The 15,369-nt window shown below is 37.7% G+C and overlaps 1 protein-coding gene across 2 annotated transcripts in view; it reads left to right on the top strand.

Moving 5' to 3' along the window:
- The first annotated feature begins 3,617 nt into the window (after window positions 1–3,617).
- Window positions 3,618–15,369, top strand: part of zbtb7b (zinc finger and BTB domain containing 7B) — a 37,007-nt gene continuing 25,255 nt past the window's right edge. For both annotated transcript variants that reach the window (XR_012391376.1, XM_073924721.1), the window contains exons 1-2: window positions 3,618–3,792; window positions 6,720–6,777. The gene's annotated coding sequence lies outside the window, so the exon portion shown is untranslated. The remainder of the gene's footprint in view (window positions 3,793–6,719; window positions 6,778–15,369) is intronic.

Below are 15,369 nucleotides of genomic sequence, written 5' to 3'. Positions count from 1 at the left end.
GAGCTCGCGCAAAACAACACACACACACACACACACACACACACACAAACACACACACACACACACACACACACACACACACACAGAGGCCTGTATGATTTACTGCAGTGTTTTATAGACTCAGCAGGAGTTTAAGATTCCTGAGATCATCAGCTCGTTATCAGAGACATTCATTAACTCTCTCTCTCTCTCTCTCTCTCTCTCTCTCTCTCTCTCTCTCTCTCTCTCTCTCTCTCTCTCTCTCTCTCTCTCTCTCTCTCTCTAATTCAATTAAATTCAATAATTGCTTCAATTGTATTGCCAAAGCAGTTATAAAGTTTACATAAAAAGTAACATATATATATATAACAGTACACACAGTAAATAGTAGTAGTAAAAAAAGATGACATTTATATATAAAAATAAAATTAAATAATCTCCCTCTCTCTGTGTGTGTGTGTGTGTGAGAGAGAGAGAGAGAGAGAGAGAGGACTGCACACCTGAGACACTAACACACCTGTGTGGAGTTGTTGGAGGTCTGTGTGCGTGTGTGTAAATTCTGCAATCCCTACACACACCTAACCACTTCAAAGCGGAAGTGTGTGTGTTAAACACTAACCTCATCCTGACACGCTGCTTAATTTCTCATGTATTCTCATATCTGTGTGCTTCATCTCTCAGAAACACTGACTCTGAACTTCTGCGACCACTGTGGTGTGAGTGTGTGTGTGTGTGTGTTTTATATGTATGCATGTATATATATATGTGTGTGTGTGTGTGTGTGTGAGAGTGAGTGTTTAATATGCATGTATGTGTGTGTGTAAACCAAACAAATCAAACCAACAGTTTGCATATATAATATATTCAATATATATATTCATACATAATATATTAAATTCTAACAACATCTAACAAACATGTTAGCCAAATGACCTTTTCCTCTTCAATCAGAGGCTTTTTACAGTTTAAACTCCATTTTAACTACTCAAAAATTAGGTTGTTTTTAACAATTTTTTTTTAAATCAAACTTTTAAGTAAATTTAGTGTTATTAATTACCATAATTATACATAGTACACTCTAATAAATCCAGTAGCTGAAATAGTTAGTTTTTTGTATGTTTTCAAATGTATTGTTCATTTAGTTGCTTGTAAGAAACATTTAACAACATTTTTGTTTTTCAGTATTTTTTTTATCATTTATTTTATGTATTTTAAACCCCAGTTTCAGTATTTTACAAAACAAAAATGTGTACTGTCTCATATAAACAGCATGAAAAATAACAAAAAACATCAGTGTGTGGACTTGCAGATACAAAAGAACATACAGTGCAACATAAAGAGCAAAATCTACTGTAAATTAAGCAGAGACTTCAGAAAATAATGTGCATTACATTTGCACTGGGCTTCAGTCCATCAAATTCGAGAAACTTCACTCGTATATTTCAGTTCCTTGAGGCAGCTTTGATTCAGAGCATGTATTATGCCCATCAGCAGCACTTTGAGATGTCCACTCTATTTAGCATTATCATTCCCTCAACCATGATGGCTTCCATCTTGTGGTTTAATTCCAGAGTAGACTGATCAGCAATGATGGAAATTGTCATCACTTGCCTTTAAAGGTCCTCCTCAAATTCTTGTGTATTTATATAAAGCCAGAAAAAAAAGTAAAAAAAAAAAACACTGCTAACATCAAGAGAAAATTGATTTGGAAATGGAATAAAACTCAGATATCTCACCGTAAAATGTCCTTTGTGCCGAACAGTCTGCCTGAAACCTGTCCACACTTGCTTCTTGCTTGTTCAGTGAGGGAGGAGCTTTAAAATTCACAATTGTGTGGAAAAATTGAGTTATTAAGTTAAATTTTGTTCCAAACTAACTGACAGACACATTTAACTTTAAATTACACTCTAAAAAAATATTGTTATACGAAACAAAAAATTGACGCAGCAGCTTGCATTAATATATTCAAGTTACGACAACATTTAACAAAATGAAGTTCAGACAACAAACTTTTTTTTGTTACACAAATCTTTCCCTCTTCAATTAGACATTTTTACATAGCAAAACCTCAAATTTTTAAGTTGAGCAATTTAAAAAATAAGTTTGAAAATTGAAAAAAAAATCCTGTGTTATTTACTTAATGACATGCATATCTTCAAAATCAGAACCTGAAATAAATTCATACACTTTTGTTTGTTTTCAAATTTACTGTTCATGCTTGTAAGAAATACATTTACCAAAAACATTTTTGTTTTTCGGTTAAATTTTTAAAATTTTTAATAATTTTTTAATAATTTTAAATTTTACAAAACAAAAACATGTACTGTCCCATATTATCAGTATAAAAAATGATTAAAAAACATCAGGATGTGGACTTAAAAATACTAAACTCCATTAGTGTGGAAAATTTATTTGGGTTGCTGCAAGTCAAATATTGTTTTAAAGTAACTGACAGATATATTTACCTTTAAATTAGCCACATTTTTTACATTTATGTAATTATCAATATTTTCCTGATTTGAAAACTTTAAAAGTTTTTAACTTTTTTAAAAGTTTTAATCTGATCAGCATTTTAGAATTTTTAAGTTACAATAAAGTATTAAACTATGTAGTGGTAACAGACCTCGAGTTATTGTTTAGAGAGAGAGAGAGAGAGAGTGTGTGTGTGTGTGTATACCTATAAGTTTCTATAAATGATATAACTCAGTTTTCTGACATGTTTTTTGATGTGGGTCTAAGAAATAAAATGTGAGTGTGATCAACACATCAGCGTGAGTGTGTCCACACAGCCCCAATCAGTGGAAGATGCCTTTACTAAAGCGTGCGCATCACAACTGTTTCAGTAGTTTATAATATTTGTTTAATGAGTATATTTGAACTTCAGATTGGGAAAATAAATCATTTAAAATGTAAATATTGCATTAAAATAAAAATGTAGAAAGGAAAACTGAGTGTTCTGAGAAAAAGACAGAAACAAATGAATAAATAAATTCACATATTCATAACAATATAAATATATATATAGGGGTTCATCATAATAGGACTGTTGGGCCCCAGAATTACTCAGGGCCCCTAAATCTGCCACTGGGAGAGAATACACAGCCTGTACAGTAGAAACACCATTACATTTACATTACGTGAGTATTTGTGTGTAGGTGTGTGAGTTGTGTTCCCTCATGCACGCGCCACATGCACTTGCAGCTCACTAATGGTGCGCGCGGATTAGTGATATTATCTATTTCGCATCAGTGACAGAGCAGAAACACACGCCAATACTGTAAATTCAGAAGCCTGATTCATTTACAGCCGCGCGCGTGTGTGTCGCTCTTTGACATGCTAATTCAGAGTTTGTCACTTGACTCATTTTCAGAAGCAGAAGAGGAAGCGCGTGCTCATCACGAAAAAGGAAGCACCGCGTTAATGTGATCGTGTCTCCCGCGGTCTGTCTCCCGGTGTCTCTGGTCACCTGTGTCTCCGGTCGATCATGCCCACCTCATCAGCGCACGGACACGCGCAGGCCGCCGTGCACGCGCACAGAGCACCCCCCACCCCCCCGCCGAGCGCGCCCTCCGCCGCCCGCAGAGCCAATCACCCGCGGCCGCTGGAAGTAGGACAAGCCGCTTCCTGGTTGCGGGTTTAAGGAGGAGCCGCGGAGCCCGTCAGGAGCGGGTCAGAACCGGCGAACACACACCGGACGGAAAGCAGCCGCTACCGAAAAGCGAACCGTGCGCGCGGACGCGTCACATTGAGGAAGTGCGCGAGCAGCGCTCAGGTGGACGCGCGCGGGGGGAAACTCAGGTGACACCGGCTCAGGTAAAGCGCTTTTCTCCCGTACATCACCGAATAGCCCTGTTCTCTTGTTTCATCGACATCTTCTGCGTGTTTCGGTGCGTTTCTCTTCTTTTAGTCGTGTTTATTGATTCTCCTCGGCGGGGTCACCGGAGGACGGACACGTCACGGGTGCTCGGTAACTCCCGTGTGACGTACGAGCGACTGATAATTCGCTCCCGCTGCTATTAAACGAGCCAGTTCTCTCGTTAATACCGATTGCCTGTTATTTTCATTCATTTGTTCGGTGTCTTTTATTATTTTTACTCTTTTTGGCGTATGCTCGTGTACCTGCGCGCGCGCCTGACAGGTGAGTGTGCGCGCTCTCGCCAGACCCGCATTAGAATAATTACCAGAGCCGGCTTTGATGACGGTCAGTTTTAATCAAGTTTCAGTCGTGTTTGGCTTCGCTTTTGAGGCGGAATCTGCAGGAGCCCGAACCGGCTGAACCCGCTGAACCGGATTCGCTTGTCACCTGCACACCTTTAACTGTAAAACACTCCTCTGTGTGTGTGTGACAGAGCGAGGTGTGTTTCTGCTTTTTAATTAGTGCTGGAGTTCAATTAGACTCTCACCTGCTGTCAGTCATAATTAGTTCCACGACCCCGCCCTCTCGCCGTTGCCACGGTAACTTCATAATTTTTTTTAATTGAGCAATAAGCAGTCATTAACAGGTACAGTATAACACGACATTAGGAAATACAGAAATAACATGACAGGAGGATAAACTAGAGAGAAAATACAATAAAGACACAATACATGACATTAATATAATAAGACGGCAAGTTCATCTATAGCACATGGCTAATGCATTGCTTTACATAAACAACATTAAAAGAAACATTAAATATAAATGCAAGTATGATAAATGAAAATGACAAGGAGTATTAAGCAACATTAAACAGATTTTAAAGAAATAAGAAAGAAAGAAAGAGTAAAGGTAAATAAAACTGAAGTAATGATGTTACAGGGGAATCTTAAGGCTCAGGTTGATTAATGAATACCTCAAACGCGTCTTATAATTGTAGGATTTACACCATGGTAACTTGAATTACTCTGGTAATTCTGCCGGTTGGTGGCGATAAACTCAGAGTATGCTCTAAAATTAAGCGTTTCATTCAGACACTATATTTTAATCAATAATGACGATATTTGTATGTAATTCTAATGCTGCAGTGTCATTTAATGTACTTTTAAAACAATTAGTGGCTTAAAGCGAGTAAACACATTGCCTTATTAATTAAGTAAGTGAACTATGAGCAGAATTAATTGTGCATAAATGTATTTAATTCAACTTAACAGTTCCAAGTTGCATTGGGTTTGCTCACTTTTTACAGTGTACAGCAGATGCATGAAAGATGTAGATTTATATACAAAATATATCAGCAGGATTGAATTTCTTTGCTTTATGAAACAGAATCCAGTGCAATATTTCCAGATATATAAATGTTTGTATAAGAAGTGTTGTATACTAAAATCAAGTTAATATTGACCTAGTTCTGTACAGTATTTTGAATTAAAATTATTGCAAAGTGAATTGTTCTATAACGATGAGTGAAGATTTAATAGCTTGATTAGAGATTGTAGGTTTTCCTCATGTGATGTAGACATGCATTATTAATTATGACACCGCACTTATGCTGGAGATACGCGATGATGATCTTAAAGGGACGGTTCCCTCTCATCGTTTACTCTCTTTTTACATCTCTTGTTCCAAACCTCTCTGAGTTTCTTTATTAAGAAGATATTTTGAAGAATGCTGGAGTCCGGTGGCTGTTCGAGTGATTTTTAAAACATTTTTATCTCCTGAAGAAACTTGTGTATTGTTTAAGCAAACTCATGAAATAAGAGCAGTGTTTGAGCAATACTGATTCACAGCATACACGAGGACACACGCTCTTCAGAACATTTATCAGTCAATGTAGATGATATATTTTGGTGCATTTAAACAGAATAGTTTTATTAAATCCATTAAAGTAAGAATTTGCTCACTGAACATCTATATTAATATAAAGATCATACATTTAAAATTCCAATCTGTTGTAATATATATATATATAATTTATTTTATTATTTTACAAACTATAAAATTTTAAAATATTAATTTTAGATATTAGATATTTATTTAATATTTTCCCTAACATTTGTACACACACACATACACGTACACACATATGGGTCAGATGGCCAATTTGTGTGTCTCCATCAAATTGCATATACATGAAAAGCATATTTAATTAAAGTAAAGTGTCTTTGTTTAATTAAACAAGTTAAATAATTTGTAAATAAAAATGACCAAAATCTGGATCAGTTAATTGTAATATTAATAATATGTTTATCAAAAAATAACTGCAGGCTTATTCTGTATTTACTGAAATATGTCAGAGAATGCATGATGATGGTATATTTGAATTGTTTTGTAAATTATTCGGATCTTCTAGATGTAGAGTTGAAGAATCAGGGTGTCAGATGAGAATGAACCAGAATTATTGAAGAGACGCTGAACATGTCAGAAGATCATCCTTGTGTTCAATATCACTGAGAAGAGTTTTGATGAATAACAACTCCGGTTCGCATACTGCATCGTCTGTGTTGCATATTCACTTCAGTCTGCTCTCGTTCATCATACTCTAGATAGTGTTCTAGACTGAGTTCCATATCATGTTCTAGACTGCGTTCTAGATAGTGTTCTAGACTGTGTTCTGGATAGTGTACTAGATTGTGAACTACATAGTGTTCTAGATAGTGTTTTGGATAGTGTACTAGGTAGTATTATATATGGGGTTTTGGATTGTGTTCTGCATAGTGTACTAGATTGTGAACTAGATAATGTTCTAGATAGTGTACTGCATAGTGTACTGGATAGTGTACTAGACAGAAAGACTTTCTGACTTGTTGTGTCTTGTTGACAGGATTGACCAGAGAGACGACAGAAGGAGAGACGTGCAGCTGAGAGTTTATGGACTGGAGGTACGTGTGTGTGTGTGTGTATGTGTGTGTGTGTGTGTGTGTGTATTGGTGTGTGTGTGTGTATATCTCAATGTGTAGTAGAGTTTGTTAGTGTACATATATATGTGTGTGTGTATGTCTGTTTGGTCTGTGTGTCTCTATGTACGTGTTAGAGTTTGTGTGTGTGTGTGTGTATGTGTGCATTTGTGTGTGTGCACATCTTGTCTGTCATGCTTCTCTATTTGTGTGTTAAGGTTTGTGTACAGCTCTGTGTGTGTGTGTGTGTGTGTGTGTGTGTGTGTGTGTGTGTGTGTGTGTGTGTGTGTGTGTGCGTGCGTGTGAGAGCGCTTCAGTGTTTCTGCAGTGGTCACATGACAGATGCTGACAGAAGTGTGAGCGCTCGCTCATGGATTTCCCTCTTCCTCTAAAAAGACCCTCAGATGAAACACACCCACACACACACTCACTCACACACACACACTCGCTGTTCCTGTAAATGCTGTATTCAGGGCAGTGGAGCCATCAGAAATTCCCCCCTGCATCGCACTGATGGTTTTCGCTTTCATGCAGTCAGAGTCTCGTCTCACACACACACACAGCGCTCGTTTCTCTCACACACTTTTAGGAAGTTCAGCTTCACCGTTTCCTTTTTCTGCTGCTGCAGTTTCACTCCTGTAGACAAGTTTACTTGACCACCGCCAACACACACACCAACACTCACAGATGTACACAAAAAGTCTAACACACAATTGCACACACACTCTTACACACATGCACTCTCTCTCTTACACACACAAACACACACACACTTGACATCAATGCTGATGATGATGTTCGGATCCTGAAGGGAAGCATTGATTACAGCGCTGATCATAGACCAGTCTCTCTGTGTTACAGTAATGTTCTCTCCAGCACGCTTTACTGTAATACAGCAGTGCAGAGACAAACCTGATCAACTCATCTAACAAAAGCACTGATCACAGCTCAAACATTACACACACATTAATATGATGGCGGAATATTAAATATAGTTTTAATAAACAGAAAAAATCAAGAGAAACATTTGTAATCTGTATATAGTTTAGCTGAATGTAGTAGTTTGTCATTTTGTCTGATCTGTCTACTCCTGAAGATGATCAAACTCTTATTTTAATAGACAGAACTGTTCAGTAAAGCTCTCCTGTTTACATTCAGCACTAATTATTGCCTATATTCACTGAGACATGGATTCAGATATCAATGTTCAGTAATCATTTATGCCGAGCGCTGTATATAACACATTTGTTTAAAATAATGAGTCAAATATCCAGCTGAGAGTTATATTTAGTACAACTAAACTGGTGAAATTACACTGTAAAATATATACGGGTATTATTATGATCTATTAACTTTAAAAATATTTCAGGAATAACTCCACAACACTGCAGAATCTGGAGAAAGAGCTGGAATAAATTACAGAGATTGCGGTGTGATGTTTACGTATTTATTTGAGTGTGAAGCCTCTTTACTGCCTGAAAACATGCTGAAATATTACATTTGAATATTCATTTATTCATTTTTCTTCAGCTTAGTCCCTTATTCATCAGGGGTCACCACAGCGGAATGAACCAGTGTAGTTCATCAATTCCCCTATAGCGCATGTGTTTGGACTGTGGGGGAAACCGGAGCACCCGGAGGAAACCCACGCCAACACGGGGAGAACATGCAAACTCCACACAGAAACACACACTGACCTAGCTCTGACTTGAACCAGAGACCTTCTTGCTGTGAGGGCACAGTGCGACACCACTGAGCTCAAACTTTACTGAATGAGAGCTTTAAGAGCGTCTGCTAAACTGACTGTTCGGTCAGGAAGCTCTGATCAGGTTCAGTGCTCTTCACAGGCTCTATTAATACCTCACATTAATGCCTCATGAATATTCGCATGTGTGTGCATTGTGGGCGGAGCCGAGCTGCTCGAAGTGAGTGTGGATGTGGAGTTTTCGGGTGAAGCAGAGAGACTGACAAAGAGCTGAAGGAGGAGAAACAGGAAATAGATGAGGATCAGTTAGTTTTGCAACATCATCTACACACACACACACACACACACACACACACACACACACACTCTACACTCATGTGTGAAGCAGTGAAATCCTCCCATACTGCGCTGAGATACTTTACTGTAAAATGACTGATGTGTTTAAAAGACACACACACACACACACACACACCAACAACAACAACACACTGAAACACACTGAGTAAGACACAGAAACACGAGGGTCGAGATGAAACTGCTGATCAGACAGAGATGCTGAAGATGATGCCTGACACACACACACTCACACACACACACACACACACACACACACACACACACACACACACACACACACACACACACACACACACACACACACACACACTCACTCAAACATTCTCAACACACACAAGCACACAATCCCACATACGCACACACACAAACATGCACTCAGAAACAGTCACTCCCACACAGCGTTTTTTACACACACTGATCCACACTCTTGACAATCCCACACACACACTCACACACTCAAAAACATTCTCTCACACACAGCACACACACACTTAATTTATTATCTTTCTCACATATATATATACACACACACACACACACACACATTCTTGACAAACACACAATTTTTCGGAGGTCACTGAACAGTTTTATGGTCAGGATGTTCTTCAGGAAATACACTCACCGGCCACTTTATTAGGTACACCTGTCCAACTGCTTCTTAACTCACATTTCTAATCAGCCAATCACAGGGCAGCAGCTCACTGCATTTCAGCATGTAGACTTGGTCAAGAGGATCTGCTGCAGTTCAAAGCGAGCATCAGAATGGGGAAGAAAGGGGATTTAAGAGACTTTGACCGTGGCATGGTTGTTGCTGCCAGACGGGCTGCTCTGAGTATTTCAGAAACTGCTGATCTACTGGGATTTTCACGCACAACCATCTCTAGGGTTTACAGAGAATGCTCCGACAAAGAGGAAATATCCAGTGAGCGGCAGTTCTGTGGGTGCAAATGCCTTGTTGATGAGGCCAGAGGTCAGAGGAGAATGGCCAGACTGGTTCCAGCTGATAGAGAGGCTACAGTAACTCAAATAAGCACTCGCTACAACCGAGCTCTGCAGAAGAGCATCTCTGAACACACAACACGTCCAACCTTGAGGCGGATGGGCTACAGCAGCAGAAGAGCACACTGGGTGCCGCTCCTGTCAGCTAAGAACAGGAAACTGAGGCTACAATTCACACAGACTCACCAAAACTGGACAATAGAAGATTGGAGAAACGTTGCTGCTCTGATGAGTCTCCATTTCTGCTGACACATTCAGATGCTCGGCTCAGACAACATGAAAGCATGGATCATCCTGCCTTGTATCAGCGGTTCAGGCTGGTGGTGGTGGTGTAATGGTGTGGGGGAGATTTTCTTTGGGTCCATTAGTACCAATTGAGCATCAACGCCACAGCCTACCTGAGTATTGCTGCTGACCATGTCCATCCCTTTATGAGCACAGTGTCTCCATCTTCTGATGGCTACTTCCAGCAGGATAACGCAGCATGTCATAAAGCTCAATCATCTCAGACTGCTTTCTTGAACATGACGATGAGTTCACTGTACTCAAATGGCCTCCACAGTCACCAGAGCTCAATCCAATAGAGCAGCTTTGGGATGTGGTGGAACGGGAGATTGGCATCATGGATGTGCAGCCGACAAATCTGCAGCAACTGTGTGATGCTATCATGACAATATGGAACAAAATCTCTGAGGAATATTTCCAGCAGCTTGTTGAATCTCTGACACCAAGGATTAAAGCTCTGAAGGCTAAAAGGGTACAAGCCGCTACTAGAGAGGTGTACCTAATAAAGTGGCCGGTTAGTGTATAATAATGCTGATGCTGATGTTCCATCGTGTTCTTCTCCTCATTACGGGTGTTTTCTGTATATGGAGTGAGTCACGCTCGTCTGTTTCTCCTCACTGTGATTCAGAAATGTTTACAGCGCAGCTGCTTTGACCTTTTCACTTTAGCGCTGTAGGAAACGCTTTCTGTTGTGTTTTTCTCTGCGTTTGTGTTGATGTCGGAGGGCTGAGAATACTGAAATGAAGAAGACGTGTCTGAATCAGGGAGAGATCTGTTACGCCAACGCCTGCAGACTTAAAATACACATTTATTTCTTTCACACTGTTTAAGGTCATCGTTATTTGTTTGGTTATGAGAATTCAGACTTATTGAGCTGATTCTGCAGGAGACTTATGTCAAGTCAATGACAAGATTATGGGGAAATTATTTTAAAATTATTTTCTCAAGTGCTGTTATTATTTTAACATAATCTCATCTCCAATAACTGATTTATTTTCTCTTTGTCATGATGACAGTAAATAATATTAGACTAGATATTCTTCAAGACACTTCTATACAGCTTAAATGTAAAGGCTTCACTAGGGTAATTAGGGTAAAGTTAGGGTAATTAGGCAAGTTATTGTATAATGATGGTTTGTTCTGGAGACTATCGAGAACAAAAATAGCTTAAAGGGGCGAATAATATTGACCTTAAACTGTTTTTTAAAATTAAAAACTGCTTTTATTCTAGCCCAAATAAAACAAATCACTTTCTCCAGAATAACAAATATTATCAGACATACTGTGAACATTTCCTCAATCTGTTCAACATCATTTGGGAAATATTTAAAAAAGAAGAAAAAAATGAAGGGGGCGAATAATTCTGACTTTAACTGTATATTTATCTAAAAGTCTATTTATTTATAAATTTCATCCATCCAAACTAAAAGAAATAAGACTTTCTGCAGAAGACAAATGTAATGGGGAAATACCGAGAAAGATGTTTGTGCTCTGTAAAACAACACTTTATGAGTGAGAAGTAGTTTTACAATGTTAGTAGTCAGACACAGTGCTCATCATAAATGAGTATTTTTTTCCCTTTTCTCAGTGAATATAGACCGTTTATTTTGGTGCATTTGAACAAAACAGAATTATTACACAGATATATTTAATAAAATGATATTTTAGTCACTAAACATCTTCAGAAATAGAAAGATAACACAATTAAACTCATGCAAAACATTACAAAAATATACAAACTACAAAATTTAAACAGAATTGTGTACATTTTTTAATTATCTTGATTAAAAAATATAAATTTGGGTGGACTAATTTTGAAGTGTTATCTTCATTTTGTTAGATGAGCTCCAAATTTAGCTTCAGTACTGACTAATCTAATGTAAGTAAGTATGTATGTAAAGTTTATTTATAAAGCACATTTACTTCAGTTTGGCACTGACCAAAGTGCTGAACAAAACCACACATATATTACACATACATTAGTGCATAATGTATATGCACTAATATAATATTGTAGAGCTTCCTGTAGAAAATCTAAATCTATAAGTGTTTTGTGAAGGGTGAACTGATGTATGCTTAGCAGCACTGTATGTTTATCTTTTTGCTCAAATATTAAACACTTTAGTTTGATAAATTGCTATTAAACAGTTTTATGTTCATTTCTCAGTGATTATAGATCATATATATTTTTTTGCATTTGAACAAAACAGATGTTTTACACGGATATATTTATTAAAATGATATTTTAGTCACTGAACATCTTCAGAAATAGAAAGATAACACAATTAAATTAATGTAAAATACTGCAAATTAATTTATAAACTACGAAACTTTAACTACATTTGATATAGTTTGGTTTTCTCTTGAATTGTGTGTAATTATTTAATTTAATATTTTTACCTAACATATACATTTGGGTGTACTGATATTGGAGCATAATCTTCAGTTATTTTGTTAGATAAGTTCCAGATTTGGCTTCAGTACTGACTAATCTAATGTACAGTTGAAGGTTGAAGTCAGAATTATTCGCCCCCTTAGATTTCTTTTCTTTTTTAAATATTTCCCAGATGATGTTGAACAGATTGAGGAAATGTTCATAGTATGTCTGATAATATTTGTTTTTCTGGAGAAAGTCTTATTTGTTTTATTTCGGCTAGAATAAAAGCAGTTTTTAATTGTTTAAACACCATTTTAAGGTCAATATTATTAGCCCCTTTAAGCTATTTTTTTTCTCTATAGTCTCCAGAACAAACCATCGTTATACAATAACTTGCCTAATTACCATAACCTGCCTAGTTATCCTAATTACCCTAGTGAAGCCTTTACATGCCACTTTAAGCTGTATAGAAGTGTCTTGAAGAATATCTAGTCTAATATTATTTACTGTCATCATGACAAAGAGAAAATAAATCAGTTATTAGAGATGAGTTATTAACACTATTATGAATAGAAATGTGTTGAAGACATCTGCTCTCTGTTACACAGAAATTGGGGGGAAATAAACAGGGGGCTAATAATTCTGACTTCCATTGTTTATGCACTAAAATAATATTGTAGAGCTTCTTATAAAAATATGAGTCTAAATGAGAGGTTAGTGATCACTGTATATTTATTTTTTTGCTCAAATCTTAAACACCTTAGTTTAATAAATTGCTTTTCAGCAGGTTTATGTCCACTTATTGACAAAGCATCACAGTTCTCTGCTCATCTGAAGGTTAATGTTAATTAATATAATATATTCATAATAATATATCAGGATTAAAACTTGCTCAGAGGATTGTTTATGTTCATTCAAATTGTTTTGATAGTAAAACTAAATATGAAGCTGTTTTTGAGCAGTCATGAGTTGAGAATGAGTTCAATTTAATTGTATGACATTAATTTAATTTTAATTGGGTAATTTAATGTAAATCAGTTTAATTTCATTACACTGTAAGGATTCAAGCTTTTTGATTATTATTAATGAGAAGTTCCTGATCAGACAGAATCTAGTTTCAGTGTCTGTTTAATAAAAATATGAAGATATGAGTTTGAGATTGTTCTTGAATGATGAAACTGAGCAGTGTTTGAGCGAGTTTATAGTGAAAGAGGAGATCTTTCCTCATGTTTCTGTGAGTTTGTCTGTGGTTTCTGCACTGAAGCTTTGCAGCATCAGTGAACGGAGAGAGTTTCAGACACGTCTGTAAGCGTTTCTCAGTCCTTCATACAGGAGAGTTATTGCGCACACACACACACACACAAACACACACACACAAACACACACACACACACACACACACACTTTAATTATTGAATGATTCTAGCTGTGATTATTGTGTATATGATGTGTATATGATGTGTGTGTGTGTGTGTGTGTGTGTGTGTGTGTGTGTGTGTGTGTGGTCCTCTGTTTGTCTGTAGTAGAGATTTCACAGAGAAGCATCCTTTCAGTGCAGATTGAGGAGTGTTTGCTGAGATTATTGTGAATAAACAGTCGAGAAACAGCTGAACATTCATCTAAAAACACACACCCTGACATTTACTGTAATATCACCAAACACACACACACACACACACACACACACACACACACACACACATTTAAATACACCTTTTGCTGAATAGATAAGCACACACAAACGCACTCTCATGCACGCACTCACACACACTAATACATTCTCTAAAAACTACTCATGCATATACACATACACACACACACATATACACACCCGCACACACTCACACTCATACACACATACACACAAAACATTCTAATGCACAAATGAACACTTATACACACTCTAGTAAAGACTTACTCACACACGCATTCTCTAATACACACAGACACATGCTCGCATACAGACACGCAAACACTAATACACACGCTCGCACACAAACACACTCTTATACACACTAAACACACTCTAACAAACTCTTGCGCGCACTCACACACACACACACAAAGTTTACACACACAGTTTATAAGAGCTTCATTAGCAAGACTTATATGTTGACAGAGCACTACACACAGCATAAACAAAAGGATTTTATAACACACACACACACACTTTCTAATAAACAGTCACACTTGCATACACACTCTCTCACACACACACACACACACACACATTCACACACTCTGCAAACGGCGGCTTCCTGTGTCTTTATCTCTCTCCCACTCTCTCACCTCATTTCTGCTTCTGGTTCTCCTCCTCCTCCTCCTCCTCCTCTTCCTCTCTCTCTCTCTCTCTCTCTCTCTCCTCAACTCTGATTTCTGCTCTTCTCTGGTTTTGATGTGAGCTTCCTGTCGTTTCCCCTTGCATCGCTCCTTCAATCTGTCTGTGGATCTACACACTCTCTCTCTCTCCCACAGCAGTGTTTGTTGTGTGTTTTCGAAGAACGCGTCTGCATTTAGCCTGAGGAAAGCGTTGTGTCTTCTTTTTTTAGACTGTGGGCTTTTTCCTCAAATCTCAGACCCCAGATTGGCCCTGGCCCCGTGTGCCGCTGCGCAGCTTTACTCCTTCAGATTCAGTGTGTGCTGCTGCAGTAGATCTGGAGGCTTCAGTCTGCTTCATGATCTGTGTTTTATTTGGCTTTCTGCTTATTTATTAGGTGTAAAGTTCAACACTGAACACTGGGCTGACGCTGTTTCAGTTCACTATAGTCTTCTATGTGAAGCTGCTTCGACACAATCCACATTGTAAACGCGCTGTACAAATACAGATGAACTGAATTGAATTGAAGGGTAAAGG

Source organism: Danio rerio, chromosome 16 (assembly GCF_049306965.1).
Source record: "Danio rerio strain Tuebingen ecotype United States chromosome 16, GRCz12tu, whole genome shotgun sequence".
In the NCBI taxonomy this organism is placed as follows: Eukaryota; Metazoa; Chordata; class Actinopteri; order Cypriniformes; family Danionidae; genus Danio; species Danio rerio.
This window is presented reverse-complemented; position numbering and strand designations above follow the sequence as displayed.